This window comes from Zeugodacus cucurbitae, chromosome 2, assembly GCF_028554725.1.
Source record: "Zeugodacus cucurbitae isolate PBARC_wt_2022May chromosome 2, idZeuCucr1.2, whole genome shotgun sequence".
Taxonomy (NCBI): Eukaryota; Metazoa; Arthropoda; class Insecta; order Diptera; family Tephritidae; genus Zeugodacus; species Zeugodacus cucurbitae.
Window position 1 is genome coordinate 15,169,893 of NC_071667.1, and position 24,204 is coordinate 15,194,096.

Below are 24,204 nucleotides of genomic sequence, written 5' to 3' on the forward strand. Positions count from 1 at the left end.
AGTGAAGCTACCAAAGTTCAACCTATTTATTCGGGTGTATTCTTTTATGTACAAAATATGAGTGAAATGGAGCTATAGATTGAAGAGAAACTGAATTTGGAGGAGCAACCAATATGAACTATTGCGGATGCTTCCTAAGCCAGTAATAAGCCAAAGATGAGGTTATCAATCGAGGGGATCATTGCGGTTTCTTGGGTATGATACCCTAATACTTACAATAAATATTTAAAAAATACGACGATATACTTTTGCATTATAAGACAATGTGGTGTAAATATTATTTTTTTTTAAATACCAGTCTTATTTTAACATTAAAATTATATTAAAACATTGAACACGAGCGAGCGAGTTAAAAATAGAGCCGATATCCTTTCATTAGCATGCTGGCGTAATAAGCTCTAAGTTACAACCACGTGTAAACCAAGAGTGCTTTAATTACAGGATGTGCATAGTAATAATTCGATTGAAAGGTGGTACACAAGTGAATAGCGGCTATTTCATGTGAGTATCCGCCTTTTTGTCTTTTGAATTTCCCGCCTATGCATGAAGCGCTACAGAGCACGTATCTGGCATTACTATACATCTTTGAAAGGTCTTGACATAACCTACAAAACGACGACCACTTGAAAGAGTGCTTTAATTACAGGATGTGCATAGTAATAATTCGATTGAAAGGAAGTACACAAGTAAATAGCGGTTATTTTATGTGAGTATACTTATATAGCACGGGTATAAACAAGTACAGGTCAACTTTCTAAACTCAAATCAACATAATGCACAAAAAACTTCGAGTTAGAGCGACTTACGGAGTTACGGAAGATAATTTATATGAAATTGGACTTCTATTGCTTATTCAAAAGTTCGAGTTAAAGAAGTTCGAGCTATGGCAGTTCAACTGTATGTACATATCTCATATCTCATGTGTCATGTAACACACGTGTAGGTCAATTTATTGAAGTGAAGCATTAAATTAATCGAAAAGATAGAAGTTAGAAGAAGAACTAAATTCTAAGTAATTTGAGAAGTATCAAGTCAAACCCAATTTTTTTTTAATTGGTCAGTATTTTTTTTACAAAAACACGAAGTCTTATGATATATAAAGTCAATCTTATCAGTCTCAGACCAGTTTCGACTAGTTTATTCTCAGTTCGCCATGTTTATTTTACAGTATGTTGTTTAAGTTCTTTTTCATTCAGACATTTCTAGCTGTAAACTAGAATTTTCTCCTGACGAGTATCTCATTTCACCTTTGGGTAGATATAAAATTGCATTTGTGTTGCATAGCACTGTTTTTAATAGAGATGTCTCTATGTTGTAAATACTGGAGTACACTTTTAATTGTTTGCTAATTGATGTTTATTTCACCACACTGATATAAAAGAGAAACTTTTTTCAACATTCTCAACTTTTTGTAATCATACTAGTACTTCAGTGCGGTAATTAAGTAAATAAAAAAATGTACAAATAGTTGAAATTACTACGAGTTTATAGTATTCTCTTATTTGAATAATTTTTTATATGATGGCATTGAATTTGAAAAAAAGTGCAATATGACAGGTACCTCTTTGAAAGACAGTTTTGAAAATTAAAAAGTGTCCTTCCATTCTTCTTTCTATCACTGAACTATAGAAATAGTCAGTCCCACTTTATTGAGTTTAGTTTTATATCTACATGATTTTTCCAGAAAGCCATTAAATCGGCGCAGGGGAATGCTCGCCATGTCGAAAACATGACGACATAAAGTCTTGAAAACTCATAAGAGTAGCCCTACATACATCAGTGTAGTGATACATGATCTCAAAATTGGAGATAACAGTTTTTAAATATTTCCTAAATTTTGTTTTTTCTTTTGGAATTTTTGAAAATGCTGCAAAGCTTCAAAGATTCAAAGATTCAGAAGTGACGGATCCTACTTTCCAAAAATGGATGCAAGAACTTCTGCTGTCCTTAGTAGTATACGGCTTTCCTAGGTGCGAATTTAATACACAAATCAATCTTTCCTAGAAAACCAACAGATCTGGCTGTAAATTACTTCTTATTCCTACAGAATTCTGAAATCTCAGGATCAACTTTCAACAATCTAAATTTCTCAGAAGTGTCATCTATCTTCAAATCACTCATTTTCAGCATCAATCAATCTCTGTATACAATTGTATACATGCAGAGCTCCCCGCAAGCTTGACAAGCTCAAATGTTTTTTCTGTACTACCTCTTCTGTCGAAGAATTTTTGTTCAATTGCCATCGAAAGCAACATCTTAAATGAGCACACTGTTGGCAGTTATTGGCGTTAACTGCCAAATATTGAGAGATCTGTTGTGAAAGCATTGCCGAGTAGTTTGCGGTTTGCCATCCACAGGCAAGTGAATGTCGTACCAGCTGCATTAGAGGCAAATGCAATCCGCAGTAGACGGCATTACGTGCAATGCGCTCGCTTTGCGCTATTTGCTAAGTGTTTGCTTTTCGGCTTTTCTAATCCGTTGCTGACAAAATTGTCATTTAATGAGTTTACTTAGCTGTGCGGATTACGTTTACATGAGCGTAGACATGGCTAAAGCGGAAAATCAGAAAAGCCAACATGTTTGTCGACGTGTTACAAAGTCATCATTGGAAAATCACAGTAGTTGTTGCTGGACAAAAGGTCATTAAGTTGGCACTACGGTGTGCGGCAGGTGAGTGTTGCAGCTATTTCAACGACACACACAGCTCATTTAGCGCCAACAATCCTTTCGCTGCGAAAATGCAAATTGCACAGTTTCAACGTGAGTTTTCGCTAGTCTTCCATTCGTTTGGATCTGACTGCATATCGGTGCATAGAGTTTAGTGTGTACAATGGAAATTCGGTGCATTAGCTAAGGTAAATATAATTTGCTCAAGGGCGTAGCAGTCTAATCAGTTGGAAAATCGTTGGTAAATTTAATTAAAGTTTAAATGAATTCTTCTAGCTTCTAAAATTTGATATAGTTTCACTTAACTATGTTGATCAATTTCTATTTCTTTTAAGGAAAATAAGGTTATAGTGATGCTCGGTTATATAGAACATATCGATTGTAACAGACTTGCTGTGATATCTTTCGAATGGATTAATACCGACGTGTAAATAAAGGAGCTTTTATAGCGGTGGTATTTAAATATATTATTTTATGACAAAACACTTATTGTGATATAACTATAATAGTTAGACATATGCTGTCGCGATATTTTTTGTAGATATTGATATGTTATTTAATATTGTAGAACATACTTTTGTTCTATCATCAATAGTTTTCGCAGCGCATGCGACGAAAGACGTTTTAGGGCACTTTTTTTACTCATTGGATTACGTTAGTTAAGTTTTAATAAGGATCCCTAATCTGAACCGTTCAACTTTTTGAAAGTTTATTCCAATTGAGGAATGAACCACCTATTCTGGACAATATTCGAGATGATTTCAAATGATGATTGAAAAGCTTCTAATAAAAATTCATCAGATGTTTATTGTTTTATAATTTGTAGGCCCCATAATTTGTCGAATAAAAGCAAGGCTCACGCGATTAATGGAAATAGAAGCTGTATTAAAAACCTAGTAGAGGTCCAAACAATATTAAAATCTTAATGATGGTGTTAAACTATGCATCATACGTCCGTTTCTATGGTACTCATGCGCTCTCTGAAACTTTATATTTATTTCCTCCTTCAGTAGTATTTCGCTTTATATCTGTTTAATTTGTATGCAGCATGTGTGTACTCATTCTGAGCGAAGTATACTACTTTAGTATAAACACTAATAAACACAACCTCGTTTAACGGTTTTAAATACGTGTTAAAATCTGTTTATATAGCCATAAAGTTTATAAAGGAATTGTGCAACAATCTTCCACATATTTACCAATTTCTTGCTTACTTTCCACATCATTAAATCGTTGTATTTGTAAGACCGTGCTATTTTAATTTATCCTACGCTTATACATACGCTTTCTATTTTTAATATCCATACAAATACTTATATGCACAAGTCTGCCTAACTAAATATAAACACGCTCAGGTGTATGCTTGACAAAGCATAGTTGGCGCTGCGGCGGCTTGGACGATTACACTTTACAATAACCTAAGAGCGGCTATTGACCCACAATTTAACCTAATTTGTTGTTGTAGTTGTTGTGGGCTATTCACTAAATGTATCGTAAGTGTGCAATAGCGAGGCGCTCGTAGCATTTTTTTTATATACATTGCAAGCTTGGTTTACGTCTGCTGTTGTTGTGATTGTTTTTGTTGTGGCTACTGAAATGGGAGACCCATTGTATGTATCGTTACAGTAACATTTTTATTGAACCATAAAAGGCGTTGGGCGCCACAACCAACATTCACCGGATGCGATGCCCTCTCGACAAGAGTCGCACAAAGGTGAACGAGATTGTGATTGTTACCAGCACAAAGATGTACCAAATTCGAAACATTTCTCTGAAATCGAATTGCGGTGCCGACACATACGCTATTAACTGAAGGCGGAATGAAAGAGCTTTACGAGCAGAAGCACAATGTATGCTAGTATATACTCGTACGTGGGTGTGGGCATGTGTATGCATCACTTTAATTGGCGATATGTCCAACACAGGCTGTTAGCTTGCAGCTGAAGTGTGTAAATGCCAGTCGGAGGTCATGAGTTCGTATCTAAGCACTTTTAGCAGCTACGACAGATATTTGAAAAACTGAAACTATGAAAGCTACCATAAAAGAAATCTGGTTTAAATCTTTTACATTTTCATATAATTGTTTAAGCATTAAATACGAGTACATCTAGCATTTATTTAAACGCACGCCCCAACTCTAAGCAGAAACTGCGGCCAAGAATATCGCTAGGTTGTAAATGCGTAATTATTATTATTACACAGATTTGTATACGTCGCACGATTATTAGCCATGTTTTCTTATTTATACTAATTTCTTTTATATAATAATAGTTGATAGAAAACTAATGGGGGCAATATAATAATTGCCACCCTTACATTTCTTGACATAGTCGGGTTTACTGATGTAAAGAATTCTCAATAAAAATCTGAATCAGAAATAGTGAAATAATATTAACAATATATAATATTATTGTTGTATTTAGTTAGTTGTGATTAGGGGCATTTTGAAGTTTTGTACTTTTGAGTCCTTAAAAATGCCATCTATTTCACCGGCTTGCAGATTTATTTATTATGACATTTTTATACTCTCGCACAGAGTATAATAGTTTTGTTCATATAACGGTTGTTTGTGTTACCAAAAAATATAGGAGTTAGATATGGGGTTATATAACATATATATATATATGGGGTACATAAATGATCAGGATGACGAGTGGATTTGAAATCTGGATGTCTATCCGTCCGTCTGTCCGTGCAAGCGATAACTTGAGTAAAAATTAAGATATCTTAATGAACACATGTTCCTTGGCACCCTGAGGAGGTTGCTTTCGAAAATGGGCAAAATCGGTCCACTGCCTCGCCCACAATAAGGTGGAAAACGGAAACATATACAGTGTCATAACTAAGCCATAAGTAAAGTTATGAAAATGAAATTTGGAACATAGGATCCCATTAGGGAGGGGCACATTTGGATGTATTTTTTTTTGGAAAAGTGGGCGTGACCCCGCCCCCAAATAGGTTTTTTGTATATAACTCGCAAACCAATAAAGCTATACAAACCAAACTTTCTGCAGTCGTTTATTTTAGCCATTTCCTTATACAGTCACAAAGGTTAGGTTGAAAATTAATTAAGGTGCGTTAACTCACTAATGGAAAACGTCAGAAACACTAAATTTTACAGAAGAAATAGCACAAGGAAGCTGTACTCAGATTTTTTTACTAAATGGAAAATGGGCGTGGCGTCGCCCACTTATGGGTCAAAAACCATATCTCAAGAACTATTCGACAGATTTCAATGAAATTCGGTATATAACACTTTATTGACACCCTGATGACACGGGTGGAATATGGGCGAAATCGGTTCACAACTACGTCTACTTCCCATATAGCTCAATTTTGAATTCTTTTGATTCGTTCATTTTATAATACATATTTACATTAGGAAAAAATGAAGATAGCGGAAAAAAAACATTACACAAATACTGTATTTGAGCTGTGACTTGTGGAAAAATTGTCAAAATCGAACCATGACTTTTCAAGACCCCTGATGACGAACATGAAGAACTCAGTGCCTAAGGGTAATTTTTCACCGAAAATATAGGTAAATCCCTCAGATATTTGTATGTAATTCATTCCCTCTGAATTTTTTTCTTATAACAGTTTCTCTCTGTAATGGTAAAAATCGGGTCATAATTTCCCCCAGTTCGCATATACCTAATTATAAGTAATATTAAATTATGGGAGCGTCTTCGATACATTGTATCTTGGTGGTGAAAACGAGTGAAATCGGTTTAGGATTACATCAGTCCCCATTATTCATTATTCTATTGAACTTTATACCGAATATATGGGTCGAATTGTGTTATCTTTATTAAATTACATCAATAAATTGTGAGAGTATAAAATGTTCGGTTACACCCGAACTCAGCCCTTCCTTACTTGTTTTATATGAAATTTTCCCTTTGTTTCGACAACATAGACGACTATTAACTACGATTTTGTTTCACCTTGAGCTCAACTTCATATTCACAATCATCCGAAATATATACTAATCTCTGTCAACTTCTTGGTGAAAATACACCTTTGCATTTGAGGTGTTTCATAAGTCCATTTACGTATTTCTAAACTAGAAGACGTACTTTTTGTTGTGCTATGAACTCCATCTAATGAGCTAGAGCTCATTCAAAACCCGCCAATTTGCTCATTTACTAAATTTTTCTGGACACAGGTTTTGACGCACCTGAGGTGAAAAATTTTTGGCTTTAAACCAGTTGAGATAGAAAATAAATAAATTTTTGATTTCGTGGAAATATTTTATAAGCTCTTAAATACGATCAATATCCTGTTACACCGATTTCAAATGATGGTTCCTCGGGATTGGAACATTTTACATAGAAGATTTCCATAGATCCATTTCGCCATTTGTGAGATTCGCCTGAACTTTGAGCCTGGGTTTGACGTGATTCACAGCGAGATTTAATACGATTTTTTAATCTTATAAAGCACTTTCAAGAGAGTATTAAATTTATATTTGAGCGATTCTTTTATATCCTGAGCATTATGTATGGAATTCTACAAAGGATTCAAAGGTAATTGATGCTTCGGTGAAACAATAAAACGTCACATTCATTTACAACGCCACATAGGTGTGGTTAGACACAGATATCAGGTGAATTTCAGAAAATCTGTACGCCCACACCTCTGCCAATACATTTATAAACATATATATATTCATAAAATGCTTGCATGTGCGCCGGAGAAAAGTTTTGTGAGGAAAAAAATTGCGCAATTTTCTCTGAAGTGCCGCACTGCAAAACACGAGAAACCAACAAAATAAAAACAACAAATTTTATACACAACGAAAGTAATTTAACACACATACCGGCGAAAGAGTTGCGCCACATGCAACTGAAGTGGGTAAATGTAATCGAAGTGGCGCTACTGCGGTAACCGCAACCTGCCAAGCTGGCTGATATGAAATACAATAGTCAGACAGTCGATGTAAAACGCTATACGTACTGCACTTCCACATGCATATATATATGTATATATATAGTCTTAGGTATACATATACATGAATTTTCACCTATATAAATTTATATTTGCGTGTATTGTATGTACGAGAGTATGAATGGGTAATCTGTTCGACAGTTGGTGTCGTCCTCAGTGCTGAATTGACACACAATGCCAGCCAATATTCGTTTATAAGTAAATGGTAAGATTAACTTATTCAACGGTGCATCGACAAGCTGAAAGTAAATTAAGCTTATTCGAAAATGGCTTTATCGCAGCGAGCGGTCACCTTTTTGCGCTACCTCTATACGGTAATCTTGCCACATCCGAAGCTGTGCGTGTACGCGCAAGTGATCCCAATCAGGTAATGGTAGTGTGTGTTTGTGGGTTTGTGTGTGACTGGCTATATCGGTGTTTATTTGTAAGCAAAGATTATTTCGAAAGGGAAATTAAAAATTTAAATTTAATTTTTGTGTGTATTATATACAAAGAGAAAACATAAAGTGAATTGTTAAAGGCTGTTGAGCAGCGCTAAGGGTTTACATAAAGTTTTATCGCTTATCAGTTGGTGAAGGAAGTTGTGGAAACGGTTTTTATGTATCTTTGGTCTGTAAGTGTGCACACTTATAACGGGTTGATGACATAATAAGTGCATTGAAATGGAATGCTCAAGATGATTGGAGAATGAAATCAATTTTAAATATTTAATCAAATATTTTCGCACAGGCTGTCGCGGAGTGTGGGAATGAATAAAATTGTATATAGTATATGAAAAGCACCCTTTGATGAAAGTTCATGCCATGTAACAATCAGTTATTTTGTAGTCTATTTTGTTACTCACAGTGTTTCTTATAACTTTTGTTGTTTAAGGGGTTATATACAGTTAGACGGCCGAAAAAAGTGAATTTTCCAGAATTTTTTCTGAGAAAACTTTTTTAATTTTTTGATCCAAAAATTTATACACATATTATGGTATCTTTTAACTGTATTTTAAGACTTAGTTTTAGTAAAAATATTTATTTGAAAAAGAGCTACAGCAGATCTCCAGGAGCTCCTCTCAAAAAAGACGTTTTGCGGTGACCACTATATCTCGGAACTGGATCATCCGAAATTAAAAAACCAAACAGATTTCGTAAAATAATGTTAAATCTAGTAATTAATCGAAGGAATAAGCAAATAAAAATTTTTTGACAAAATGGCGGTTTCTCAAAAAAAAAAAATCGATTTTTCACCGAAATTTCGGCCTTAAATTGTTTATAAAAAAAATATTTATCGGAGAGAAAAAATCTACGATTAGTTACTAAAAAATATATTTAAGAAGGTCGTGTTAAAATTTGAGACTAATCGGTCTAGCCGTTTTCGAGTAATGTTGGTCACCGACTTTGAAAACACCATTTTGAGAAAAACGCGTTTAAAGTTTGGACCTTGTACTTAAAAGCACTCTGAAACGCCTTTTCAAATTTTTCATTTGCTTGTAACTTTGAAAATATTCACCGGAACGATATGAAATTTTCTGTGGGTATTCTTAAATATATATAAATTAAGAAAATGAAATAAAAAAAATCGATTTTTTGAAAATTCAAACTGTATATAGAACCCCTTAATAGAGATTATCCAAGTATCGGATAAGCTCAAAGCTCATGGTAGAAATAGACAAAATAGTAAAGCGGTTTTCAATAGGGATGCTACAAAAGTAGACCGATAGGGATACCAAACGACGCCATATTTTTTCCCTACTCTTTACGTCGACGGCGTACTTATTCCGTGATAATCAAGACCGCCACATTACTGAGAACCATCGAAAATTGAGTTCAGCGTCTGGACTTCTGAAGCGTGCCCATATTGACCATGCAAAAAAAAACGAATTCCGTACATAATGGCATCGAATGTTCTTTCACAGGAATAAAGAATTTAATTGATATTCTAAACAAAACACAGCTCGCGATTCTATGGCCATTTTGAGGGAAAACTTCGGAGAACAATTCATCTCAAGAAATGGACCCGTAAGTTGGCCACCAAGATCATGCGATTTAACGCCTTTAGACTATTTTTTGTGGGGCTACGTCAAGTCTAAAGTCTACAGAAATAAGCCAGCAACTATTCCAGCTTTGGAAGACAACATTTCCGAAGAAATTCGGGCTATTCCGGCCGAAATGCTCGAAAAAGTTGCCCAAAATTGGACTTTCCGAATGGACCACCTAAGACGCAGCCGCGGTCAACATTTAAATGAAATTATCTTCAAAAAGTAAATGTCATGAACCAATCTAACGTTTCAAATAAAGAACGGATGAGATTTTGCAAATTTTATGCGTTTTTTTTTTTTTAAAAGTTATCAAGCTCTTAAAAAATCACCCTTTATATAATTTTTTTAATGCAATATACCCAAAATAGAAAAACAATCAAAGCTATAAATTTCACCGCTTAAAAGATATTATCATTTTGTTGTTTATATTCATGGGGTATACTGTATATGTATGTACACATGTAATACTTTATAAAAATTATAATAACAATGGAAATCTCCTCAAAGCTATTACACAAGAGAAGGAGTGCAGATCCGCACTCTCTTTACCACTCATTATTTCCCAAAAGAGTAATCGGTTAATGAGACTCTCTTGAAACTGTTTGCGCTAATGCACATAACATGTTTTTCGGAGCCGCAATAGTTTCAACAAAATTTACAAGAACCATGAAAGCAAGTTGCCAAGGGTTATCAAAAAACTAGTAACAAAGTAAAAGGAGGATAAAAACACAGCATGTGCATATGTGCATGTGTATATAAAGTGCAGTAAAATTGAAAAACTATGAAATCTCCAGTGCATTTGCTACGATAAAAACTTATTGCAAAAGTAGACCGACAACTTAGAACATACGTACATGTAAATATTATATAAGAATTATATATGTATGAAGTTATCACGAAGTGCTGACTATATTCATATATATGAAATGTGCACTAACGAAAAAAAACCTCTAGAAAAACTAGACATTTGCTACACTAAACTGAGGGGAGCCTTATCACTTGTATAGCAATAAATTCTCAGTAACGGTTTGGGCATCAACAAGCTTAACAGCGCTGGGACGCAACGGATGCTGCGGTGGAAGTTACCAAAAGATAATACCTACGTATAACCAGGATAACTGCATGTTGAATGGGGGGCAATGTATGCAACTTGGTCAAGGTGAATGAGAAATTTTATGCGTTTTTTTTTTTTAAAAAAGTTATCAAGCTCTTAAAAAATCACCCTTTATATAATTTTTTTAATGCAATATACCCAAAATAGAAAAACAATCAAAGCTATAAATTTCACCGCTTAAAAGATATTATCATTTTGTTGTTTATATTCATGGGGTATACTGTATATGTATGTACACATGTAATACTTTATAAAAATTATAATAACAATGGAAATCTCCTCAAAGCTATTACACAAGAGAAGGAGTGCAGATCCGCACTCTCTTTACCACTCATTATTTCCCAAAAGAGTAATCGGTTAATGAGACTCTCTTGAAACTGTTTGCGCTAATGCACATAACATGTTTTTCGGAGCCGCAATAGTTTCAACAAAATTTACAAGAACCATGAAAGCAAGTTGCCAAGGGTTATCAAAAAACTAGTAACAAAGTAAAAGGAGGATAAAAACACAGCATGTGCATATGTGCATGTGTATATAAAGTGCAGTAAAATTGAAAAACTATGAAATCTCCAGTGCATTTGCTACGATAAAAACTTATTGCAAAAGTAGACCGACAACTTAGAACATACGTACATGTAAATATTATATAAGAATTATATATGTATGAAGTTATCACGAAGTGCTGACTATATTCATATATATGAAATGTGCACTAACGAAAAAAAACCTCTAGAAAAACTAGACATTTGCTACACTAAACTGAGGGGAGCCTTATCACTTGTATAGCAATAAATTCTCAGTAACGGTTTGGGCATCAACAAGCTTAACAGCGCTGGGACGCAACGGATGCTGCGGTGGAAGTTACCAAAAGATAATACCTACGTATAACCAGGATAACTGCATGTTGAATGGGGGGCAATGTATGCAACTTGGTCAAGGTGAATGAGAAACCAAAGTAAAACTGAAATAAAATCAACTGAGTGGGCGAACGGTAAATAAGAGATTGTATTTTCATGGCATAAAATGTGCGTACCGCTGTGTGTACATTTCCCGAAGCAACGTACATACATACATATATTCTGTATGAGTCGAGTGCGTCTACGAATATATGTATGTGCGCGTATGTGTACTTGTGTTAGTGGTGGGCAGTAATTGCTGTTGGAAGTAAAGATTATTTATAAACGTAATCCTTTGCGGTTTTCAAGTGCACACACTTATCCAAAGGTGCAGTAATTAAAACACACAATGGATGTTTTTGAGTGCAATAAAAATATATTTATCAAAAAGTAGGCTATTTTCTTTTTAAGAAATATTACTCGTGTACATATTGTTTGGAGTCGTAAGGACATGCTTGCAATTGCACTTTGTTGACCGCAGCTAATTTATGAACTAACATATAACAAGTAAGGAATGGCTAAGTTCGGGTGTAACCGAACATTTTATACTCTCGCAATTTATTTATTTACTTTTATTAATATAACAAACAATTTGACTCACATATTCGTCATATATATGGTTTAAAGTCCATTGAAAGTTGGAAACTCTAATATTAAGTATATGGAGTTAGGTAAATTTATGACCCGATTTCATGCATTTAAGGCACGGAGACATTTTATTAAAAGAAAGATATTCCTTCTGAATTAAAATATCTGAGAGACTTACCCATATTTTCGGTAAAAAGAATTAGAAGCTCTGAGATCCTCATGTTCGATATATGGTGCCCTGAAAACTTGTGGTTTGATTTCGACAATTTTTAGATGAGTGATGCCACACTATAAATGCTGTATTTATGCAAAGGTCTGCTCCTATATGTTCATTAGTGCCTACTTTATATCATGTAAAGTAAACGATTCAGATCGACTTCAAAGTTCTGGTATATAGGAAGTAGGTGTGGTTGGGAACTGATTTGGCCTATTTGCACAACTTATCATTGGTATGCAAGGAGAATATCACAAACCAAATTTCATTGATATTGGTAGAGTAGTTTCGGAGTTATGGTTTTTGACCCATAAGTGCGCGGACCCATTTCAACGCATTTAAAATGTTGTATACCAATTTGAGTGCAGCTCTTCCGTATCTTTTTTATAATGAAATTGAAGGTATCTAGTATTTGCTTACTGAATTAAAGCATTTTAAGTAGTTTTGAACATAGCCTTTGTATGGGAGGGTAGCGTGGTTATAATCCGATTTCTATTTTTGGACTGTATAAGGTAGTACTTAAAAGAGGTTAGGTTGATATAGCTTAAGTAGTTTACGAGGTATGTACAAAAAACTCAGTAGGTTGCGGGGCCACGCCCACTTCTTCAAATATGCTCCTTCATAGTGAGATCTTTTGTACCAAATTTTACTTCCATAGCTTTACTTATGCAACTTTATGTGCCTTCTTAATATGATATCTTAATTTTTACTCAAGTTACTTGTCAAGCTTGCACAGACGGAAGGACGGACAGACAGACATCCGGATTTTAACTCTACTCTTCACCCTGATTACTTTAGTATAGGTATATAACCCTATATCTAACTGGTTTAGTTTTGGGTGTTACAAACAACCGTTATTTGAACAAATACTCTCTTAGCAACTTTGTTGCGAGAGTATAAAAATATGTACATATATATATATATATATGCTTTTGAGAGCGTAGCAGAAATATTTTTGTTTTTTGTGTGTGTAAGCAATTTTTTGAACTATTCCTTTTTACACAGGCTTCATGCCAAGTGCCGTTGTTGACATGGCGATATTATGGAATGGGTTTGAAATTTATATAATAATTTTTTTTTTATGGTTATTAAACAGCACGATAACATAAAAATTAATAATGTGTTGTGAAATTCAAAATATGAATGGTGTATTAATAGAATTAACACATCTACATATAATAAATTTAAAATCGAGCATGCTAACAGGTTAACATAGGACGGCATACTGATTATAGACTCACGCTTCAGCGATTATCTCATTAAAGCTCTCAAATTTCTTACCTTTGAACGGTCACTGCGAAATCTCATTTAAATTTAGTTTGGCTTTCTACTACAATCGAATTTCCATACCTCGAACTTCTATAACTCGAAGATCTCCATAATTCGAACACTTGAATTGGCAATAGCGTTTAGAAACCAAATTTCATACAAATTTCCTTCCCTAACTCGAATTTCTATAACTCGAAGATCTCCATAATTCGAACACTTGAATTGACAATAGCGTTTAGAAACCAAATTTCATACAAATTTCCTTCCCTAACTCGAATTTCTATATCTCCATAATTCGAACTCTTGAAGTGGCCATAGAAGGCAATTTTCATACAAATTTCCTTCCATAAATCGAACTATTTGGTCAGGCCATAATACAAAATTTAAAATTTTATTATCGAGGCAGAATTTTAAAAGAGTCCCTCTATATCGTACGGAGTCGAACAAAAAAAAAATGCAACAAACAAAATTACAGAATACATGTTTTAACGTAGGTCCATAAAAATTTTCGTGAAGTAAATAAATAAATCAGTGTATAAATCTATATTTTACAGCTTTATAAAAATTGATATGTTTTAATGAAAAGTCTATAACTCGAAGTTTTTTGAGGATTATAGTGATTCGAGTTAGAGAAGTTCCACTGTATATGAAAATTAAATAATTTTAAATCTAAAGACAATTCTCCCACTAACTCTATTTCCAAAATATTTATTTATTTCTCTTATTAGCTCCCCAAAAAATTTGATAATTGATACTTCGTTTGCTTCTACTCATCATTAGAGGTCTTAAATAAATTAGATAATATTATTTACCATTTCTGGCAGTCTAAGAATGCTAAAAACACTTGTACACAAGTACTTGAAAATATAAAGTTTCTCCCGGAGACAATCCTTTACGAGTTAACTGCATTCGAAGTTCGAGCAGATTTTAGTGTTTTTGTAGTGGTTGCACAAAGTACGATTTTATTTACACACAACTTGCGGTTAACGGAGAAAGCATTTTAGCAAAATAAAACATTTCTTTTGCACAACAGAGACAAAATATTTGAGTGTGAGCGAGCGAAAATACCGGAGGCGCATGTTGAAGTGGTTACTCCAACAGTGAGTTAGAAATGGAAGCTAAATTATTTTGCAATTTTTAAAGACGCTCATAAAATTCTCCACTAATAACAACTGCCGCAACCGTTAGTCCGTTCAATGTGCATACTAAAAACATACTACATTCTCACAAAACTTCCAGAACTACATATATTAAAGTACTAATTGTCCAATGTAGGAAGTATGTACACCAAATGCAACAATTATCGATACAATAAATACTTATTACCGGCATCAACAATAACTGTTTTGCCGGAAAAGTCCGAAATGTAATGTATTTAATATATGTATGTGTATGACTTTAGACTAAGAACTTTTGAGTAAAGACGTAAACGTTTACGATCCGCGTGAGAGAAGAGTAATAGAGCAAGACAAGTATGAAACTTTAAGTACACGTAGCACTAGAGCTAAAGAAAAACAAGTAAGGAAAGGCTTAATTAGGGTGCAACCGAACATTTTATACTCTCGCAATTTATTGCTATATTTTTATTAAGAAAACACACAATTTGACCCATATATTCGGCATAAATATATTTCACATATTAACATATTAATATTATTTATAAGCTATTAAGCTCATCGTATTTTTGAAAATCCGATAATTAGGTATTCTATATATTCATTTATTTATTTATATAAATAGGTATTTATATATTCATAAATAAGGGAAGTTATGACCCGATTTCAACATATTCTGGTACAGAAACACAGTATTAGAAGAAAAATATTTCCTAACTGAGAGATAACTGAGAGATTTACCGAAATTTTCGGTGAAAAGTTCCCATGGGGCATTGAGTTCTTCATATTCGATATCCGGGGCATTGAAAAGTTATAGTCCGATTTCTACATTTTTTCACAAGTGATGCCACAGATCATATACAGTATTTGTGTAAAGTTTTATTTCGCTATCTTCATTGGTTCCTTATGTATATATTATAAAGTGAAGGAATAAGATGAAATTCAAAAATGAATTATATGGTAAATTGTCGTGGTTGTGAACCGATTTCGTTCATTTTTCACACGTGTCATCAGGATGTCAAGAAAATATTATATACCGAATTTCATTCGAATCGGTCAAGTAGTTCCTGAGATATGGTTTTTGACCCATAAGTGGGCGATGCCACGCCCATTTTCCATTTAGTAAAAAAATCTCAGTGCAGCTTCTTTCTGCTATTATTTCTGTGAAATTTAGCGTTTCTGACGTTTTTCGTTAGTGAGTTAACCCACTTTTAGTAAGTTTTAACCTAACCTTTGTATGGGAGGTGGGCGTGGTTATTATCCGATTTGAACTATTTTCATGGTGTGTGGTGGGGTACGCAGGAGAACCGACTTCAGAAAGTTTGGTTTATATAGCATTATTGGTTTGCGAGATATATACAAATAACCGATTTGGGGGGCGGGGCCACGCCCACTTCCCCACAAAAATTACATCCAAATATGCCCCTTCCTAGTGCGATCCTTTATTCCAAATTTTACTTATATAACTTTATTTATGGCTTAGTTACCGTTATGTGAACAAAACTATAATAATCTCTTAGCAACTTTTGTTGCGAGAGTATAAAAAAATAGTAAAAGTAAATGCAGTGACTGCTATATACTGTTGTATGGATTTATTAAACATTTTGTACGAAAAATGTATGAAATTGCAAACTAATTGAATTATTAACTTGTAAAACATATATACTTTAGATTTTGAGCAGAATTTCGACTATATTGCTAGTGAAATTGTTTTTTACATTCAATGCCCTAACTGTCCATTCTACATAGGTCTTTAAATAGTTTCTAACGTTTCTATTAGCGCTAATTTCCCTCTCTATCATTTCAATTGATTTTCTTTTATTCGAAAATAGTTGGACCAAAGCTGATTACAAGCAGTTGCAGCTGAAGGCAATTAGTAATGCACAACAATTACGTGCATTAAGCTGAATTTACGAATTTTAACCTTTAACTACTGAGGTAAAATATTTGGGCGTAGTTACTGAGGCGGGGGTAAATTTTACCCCTTTATAATCTATAAATAAATTTTGTCAACGAAATTTTTTTTAATTTATTTGTTTTTAATTGTAATAATAAAACACATTTTTAAATGAATAAAATAATAATTTTAAAGAAATCGAACTTCTAGTTTAACAAAACAAGGACTTTATTTCAAACTTCTTCTTCTTCTTGACTGGCGTAGACACCGTTTACGCGGTTATAGCCGAGTCCAAAACAGCGCGCCACGTATCCCTCCTTCTGACAGTTTGGCGCCAATTGGTTATTCCAAGCGAAGCCAGGTCCCTCTCCACCGCCGTTGCCAATTCTTAAGGGACCATAAATCTTCCGCAAAACCTTTCTCTCGAAAACTCCTAGTGCCATCTCATCGGATGTTGACATCGTCCACGCTTCTGCACGGTAAAGTAGAACGGGAATGATGCGAGACTTGTAGAGTTTGGTTTTTGTTCGTCGAGAGAGGACTTTACTTTTCAATTGCCTACTTAGTCCATAGTAGCACCTGTTGGCAAGAGTTATTCTGCGTTGGATTTCCAGGCTGACATTGTTATTGCTGTTAATGCTGGTTCCCAGGTAGACGAAATTATCTACAACTTCAAAGTTATGACTGTCAACAGTGACGTGGGAGCCAAGAAGCCAATGCGCTGACTGTTTGTTTGACGACAGGAGATATTTCGTCTTGTCCTCGTTCACCACTAGACCCATACGCTTCGCTTCCTTATCCAGTCTGTAAAAAGCAGAACTAACGGCGCGGGTGTTGTTTCCAATGATATCGATATCATCGGCATACGCCAGTAGCTGTACACTCTTATAGAAGATTGTACCTTCTCTATTTAGCTCTGCAGCTCGTATTATTTTCTCCAGCATCAGGTTAAAGAAATCACACGAGAGTGAGTCACCTTGTCTGAAACCTCGTTTGGTATCGAACGGCTCGGAGAGGTCCTTCCCGATCCTGACGGAGCTTTTGTTGTTGCTCAACGTCAGTTTACACAGCCGTATTAGTTTTGCGGGGATACCAAATTCAGACATCGCGGCATAAAGGCAGCTCCTTTTCGTGCTGTCGAAAGCAGCTTTAAAGTCGACAAAGAGATGGTGTGTGTCGATCCTATTTTCACTGGTCTTCTCCAAAATTTGGCGCATGGTAAATATATGGTCTGTTGTTGATTTTCCAGGTCTAAGGCACACTGATAAGGTCCAATCAGTTTGTTGACGGTGGGCTTTAGTCTATCACACAATACGCTCGACAGAACCTTATACGCGATGTTGAGGAGGCTTATCTCACGTTAATTGGCGCAAATTGTGGGGTCTTCCTCTTTGTGTATTGGGCAGAGTACACTGAGATTCCAATCGTCAGGCATGCTTTCTTCCGACCATATTCTGCAAGGAAGCTGATGCAAGCACCTTATCAGCTCTTCGCCGCCGTGTTTGAATAGCTCGGCCGGTAATCCATCGGCCCCCGCCGCCTTATTGTTCTTCAAGTGGGTAATTGCTATTCGAATTTCTTCACGATCGGGCAATGGAACATCTGCTCCATCGTCGTCGATTGGGGAATCGGGTTCGCCATCTCCTGGTGTTGTACTTTCACTGCCATTCAGCAGGCTGGAGAAGTGTTCCCTCCACAAACTCAGTATACGCTGGTCATCAATAACTAGATCACCTCTGGGGGTCCTCCAGGAGTGTGCTCCGGTCTTGAAACCTTCAGTTAGTCGCCGGATCTTTTCGTAAAATTTTCGAGCATTAGCCCTGTCGGCCAGCTTGTCAAGCTCTTCATACTCACACATTTCGGCCTCTTTCTTTTTTGTCTGCAAATGCGTCTCGCTTCCCTCTTCAGCTCTCGGTATCTTTCCCATCCCGCTCGTGTTGCGGTCGATCGCAACATTGAGAGGTAGGCAGTCTGTTTTCTCTCCACTGCGAGACGACAATCCTCATCATGCCAGCTGTTGTTTTGACTTTTCCGAAAACCAATGGTTTCGGTTGCAGCTGTACGTGAGGAGTTTGATATGTCGTCCCACAGCTCTCGATGTCGAACCTTCCTTGTGTTTGTTGACGTGTGCGCTTTTCTACACAGAGGCGGGTGCGTATCTTAGCTGCTACAAGATAGTGGTCCGAGTCGATGTTGGGGCCACGAAGCGTACGCACATCAAAAACACTGGAGACATGTCGTCCATCTATCACAACATGATCGATCTGGTTGAGAGTGATTCGATCCGGGGATAGCCAAGTAGCTTGATGGATTTTCTTATGCTGGAATCTAGTACTACAGACGATCAGCCTCAGACCGTTTGGTGATGTTTCGTCATGTAGGCTGAATTTTCCGACTGTTGTGCCAAAGACACCTTCTTTACCCACCCTAGCGTTGGAATCGCCAAGCACGATTTTGACATCGTGGCGGGGGCAGCGCTCATAGGTACATTCTAGGCGCTCATAGAAGGTATCTTTGATCACTTCGTTCTCCTCTTCCGTCGGGGCGTGGGCGCAAATCAGCGATATGTTGAAGAACCTCGCTTTGATGCGGATTGTGGCTAGACGTTCATCCACCGGAGTGAATGCCAGGACTCGAGGACGGAGTCTCTCTCCCACCACGAATCCCACACCGAATTTGCGCACCTTTCTTTGGCCGCTGTATTAGATGTCACAAGGTCCCACCTTCTTCCGTACTTGTCCCGTCCATTGCATTTCTTGGATTGCGGTGATGTCAGCCTTTACTCTTACGAGGACATCAACCAGCTGGGCAGAGGCACCTTCCCAATTAAGGGTCATAGCCACTTTTCTTAAAAGTAAAAAACAAAGTACGAGGTGTAAAATTTACCAATGCTGACCAAAAATGATCGATTTTTGCTATTGAGAATGCTGATTGATACAAAGAAGAAGAAAAAAACTTAAACAAATGATTTATATTTCTTTTTTGCAAATTAAATTATATGCAAATATATTAACAATAACTAATTTTTGATGTTTTAAATGGCAGAAAGCAAACAGAGAACACTTTCAATAACAACAACGACAACCAGCGATGAAAATGTGCTTATAGATTTGTTTATTTATTTTTTAATGAATAGGCTGATTTCTCAATCAGCTATCTAAACGCACACAATTTTCCGTCTGTCACCATAAAAGTTCAATGCGCATTAGCATTTATTAAGGCGCATTAATTTTGCTCTGTCACTGATATAATACTTTATTTTGAAAAACCATTTGTTAGAAATGAAAATATTTTTGCCTCCTTGTAAGCACTCGAAGTCAATTTGGTTTTCATAATAAACAGTTAGAAGCTTATTTTGTTGTAAAAACTATCAAAATTTTATATTATGCTGGTCTGTTAGTAGCATACACATCGCCACTCCATCATTTTATTTCTTATTGACATACATTTTTCACATTCATTGATGAAGTAAGCTCTTAACTTATTCTAATTGGCAAACAAAAATGTAATATTTTTCAATTTTTTCAATAGTCTTGTTCGTCAATATTATCCTTTACAGTTGATGAAATATTTTTCGCAGAACGATATATACTTATTGATCAAAATACATACATATTTGTGTGTGTGCAGTATATATACACTCATATTTTAACAATTTACATTCAATTAATCATACGATGTACAATTTATAATTTGGCTTTTGTATAAAATAGGCCAGGAAGTAGTTACAAAGCTGAGTTTGTTTTGTAGTAAACATATTCATACTGCTATTCTGCCCCAATAAACTCGAGTTTATAGTTATCATTGAATAAATTTGTATACTCTCGCAACAAAAGTTGCTAAGAGAGTCTGTATAAGCTGTAACTTGAGTAAAAATGAAGAGATCTTGATGAAACTTGGTACACGTGTTTCTTGGCACCATAGGAAGGTTGCTTTCGAAGATGGATAAAATCGGACCACTGCCACGCCTACAAAATGCTGAAAACCGAAAGCACATAAAATGACATAACTAAGCTATAAATAAAGCTATGGAAATAAAATTTGGTATGAAGGATCGCACTATGAAGGGGCATATTTGGATGTACTTTTTTTGGGGAGGTGGGCGTGGCCCCGCCCCCAAATAGGTTTTTTGTACATACCAATAAAGCTATATAAACCAAACTTTCTGCAGTCGTTTTTTTAGCCACTTCTTAATACAGTCCAAAAATGAAATAAATCGGATAATAACCACGCCCACCTCCCATACAAAGGTTAGGTTGAAAATTACTAAAAGTGGGTTAACTCGCTAACCAAAAACGTCAGAAACACTAAATTTCACATAAGATATGGCAAATAGAAGCTGCACTCAGATTTTTTACAAAGTGGAAAATGGGCGTGGCGTCGCCCACTTATGGGTCAAAACCATGTCTCTGGAACTACTAGACCGATTTCAATGAAACTTGGTTTGTAATAGTTTCCTTACATCCCTATGATATGTTGTGAAAACAGGTCAAATCGCTTCACAACCACGCCTACTTCCTAAATACCAGAACTTTGAAGACGATCTGAATCGTTTACTTTACAATATATAAATTGAGCACTAGTGAAGATATCGGTAGTGTGGCAGTCCCATTCTAAAAATCGCCGAAATCGATTCATAGGTTTTTAGGGCCCTATATATCGAATACGAGGACCTCGGTGCTTCTAACCTAATATTATGGTTTCCAACTTTCAATGGACTTTATACAATATATATGACGAATATGTGGGTCAAATTGTGTATTATATAATTTAAATAGAGTTAAATAAATAAATTGCGAGAGTATAAAATGTTCGGTTACACGCGAATTTAGCCCTTCCATTCCATCATTTGTATATTAACTAAATATTCAATTTCAAATAAAATAACTGTTAGATATGAGTCGAAAAAAGAGTTGTACTCCGGAATTGAGAAAAATGACTATTTACAAGTACGTGAAGGAAAAGGTGTGCATTAGAGCCGTAGCGAAGGAACTTTAGTGCTCAAAATCAATGGTTCACAATGCTTTGATTCATTACGGTAGTACATGAAGTACAGGGAAAAAAATAAGAAAAAAACGGCCCAGAAAAACTACTTCAAAGGACGATCGTGTAATTTGTGGAGTTTGCAAGGCGAATTCTTTTGAACTTCCAGGCAAATTCTTGGCACGATAAAGGATCAACTGGCCAACGATGTATCAACACGAACCATCAGATGTCGTTCTTGAAAATGGGCTACGGGGTTGTATTGCAAGAAAAAAACCACACGTATCAAACAAAAAGAATCGTATTAAATTTGCAAAGGAGCATATCGGAAAACCCTTAGATTTTTCGAAACAAATACTGTGGAGCGATGAATCCAAGTTTAATTTATTTGGTTCAGATGGGAAACAATTTGATCGACGCCCACCAAACAAGAAATTTCACCCTCGAGACACTTTAAAAACGGTTAAGCATGGTGGAGGCAGTATTATGGTTTGGGCTGCATTTTCGTGGTACGGTGTAGGTCCTATTCGACGGATAACTTAAAGAATGGACCAATGCATATTTATATAAAGATATATTGTCGAGTATAATGAAGCCATTTGAGTAAAATTGAGATATCTTAATGAAACTTGGAACATGTGTTCCTTGGCACCATAAGAAGGTTAAGTTCGAAAATGGGCGGAATCGGACCACTGCCACGCCCACAAAATGGCGATAACCGAAAAGAGCTATAACTAAGCCATAAAAAAAGCTATGCAAGTAAAATTTGGAACAAACGATTATTCTAATTTTTTGGGAAAGTGGGCGTGGGCATAAACTACTAAAGCTACATCAACGAAATTTTCAGGAGTCGTTTTTTCAGGCATTTCCTTATACGAGGGCTGCTATATATATTTCTGGCCTAATAATGAAAATAGGAATATTTATCAACGAAAATGGTTTTATTATTTTTCAAAATATTCTCCATCAAGATTTATACACTTTTGCATGCGCTCAAACCAATTTTCGAAGCACTTTTTTTGAGGCACTGTTTTTTACGGCCAGGTGTTCATGCAATAACGAATGTATGCTGGTGGGAGAAATGCATGGGCATGCCTCTATCTGAAGGTATGTGGCATCGAGAGATGAATTTTTTAATTTCCTGTAAATATAACAATTCACGATTAAATGACAAAACTATCTGAGTGATGTTATGCTAAAAAATGTCAAACTTTCCAATGGAAATGTCAGATTGCACCTGGCAACACTTAGTGTGGGTCAAAAACCATATCTCAGGAACTACTACTGTGGGTCAAAAACCATATCTCAGGAATTACTCGACCGATTTCAATGAACCTTGGTTTGTAATAGTTTCCTTACATCCCAATGATATGTTTTGAAAATAGGCCAAATCAGTTCACAACCACGCCTACTTCCTATATACAAGAACTTTGAAGTCTATCTGAATTATTTAGTTTTCAATGACACATATATCGAACATGAGGACCTCAGTGCTTCTAATTTTTTTTTTTTTACCGGAAATATGTGTCTCGGATATTTCGAAGAAATTCATAAGGGAATAACTTTCTTTTAATAACATGTCTCCGGGCCTAAAATGCGTGAAATCGGGTTTTAACTTCACCTAACTCCCATATACCTAATATTAGGACTTTCAATGGACTTTATACCATACATATGACGAATGTGTGGGACAAATTGTTATATTAATAAAATGAAATAAATACAACACAACCTAGCTTAAATGGTAATAAGTTTGCATTTCTTGCATAATACTATCATGATTCATATCATTATACAACTGATTGAACAGTTTCTTAGCGACAACAATCTACAGGTAGAGCGAGAAATGACAATTAATAATTATACTAATTATAACGAATTACTAAACTAGTCTTTGTATCGGGAATGCTATTGATATTTCAGATTTTCGTGTTATTAGCGCCGAATATCCTTGAGTGATCCCTCGGACAACATTTCACAGAAACCGAACATACATACATATAACAACAAACATATTCTTGCTGTTATACCTTGGTTAACTGGACTAGTAATAATGATGAAATTGGCGCGCATCAGAGAAATTTCACGCCAGCCATCAGTGAATGCCTGAGTCAGCTGCTCGCAGCTGCGCATCTTCGCTTGACATTCGCGTACGTGTTCCAGTTGACTGCATTCCACACATTCACTGTTATGTACAATACATAAATTGTATATGCTTTGTATACACACACACAGACAATCTCTCACATATACATATGCCTGTAGGTGTGTGTAGGAAGAAGTTTGTATGTAATACGGGTTTCTGCTGCTTGATTCGTGTGTTGCATAATATTGTTGCATCTACGTATGAAATTGAGCCATTTTGCTTTAACAGTTTCCTTAGAAATGGCTCACACATGCAACACAACGCAATACATGTAGAGTGTGTACTTGGTTGTGTGTGGGCTACATAAAGGCACGCGTGCTACCGAGAACAGATGCACCC

The 24,204-nt window shown here is 35.6% G+C and overlaps 1 protein-coding gene across 1 annotated transcript in view; it reads left to right on the top strand.

The window, feature by feature from the left end:
- Positions 1–24,204, top strand: part of LOC128924111 (uncharacterized) — a 521,511-nt gene that overhangs the window by 138,486 nt on the left and 358,821 nt on the right. The window lies entirely within an intron of this gene.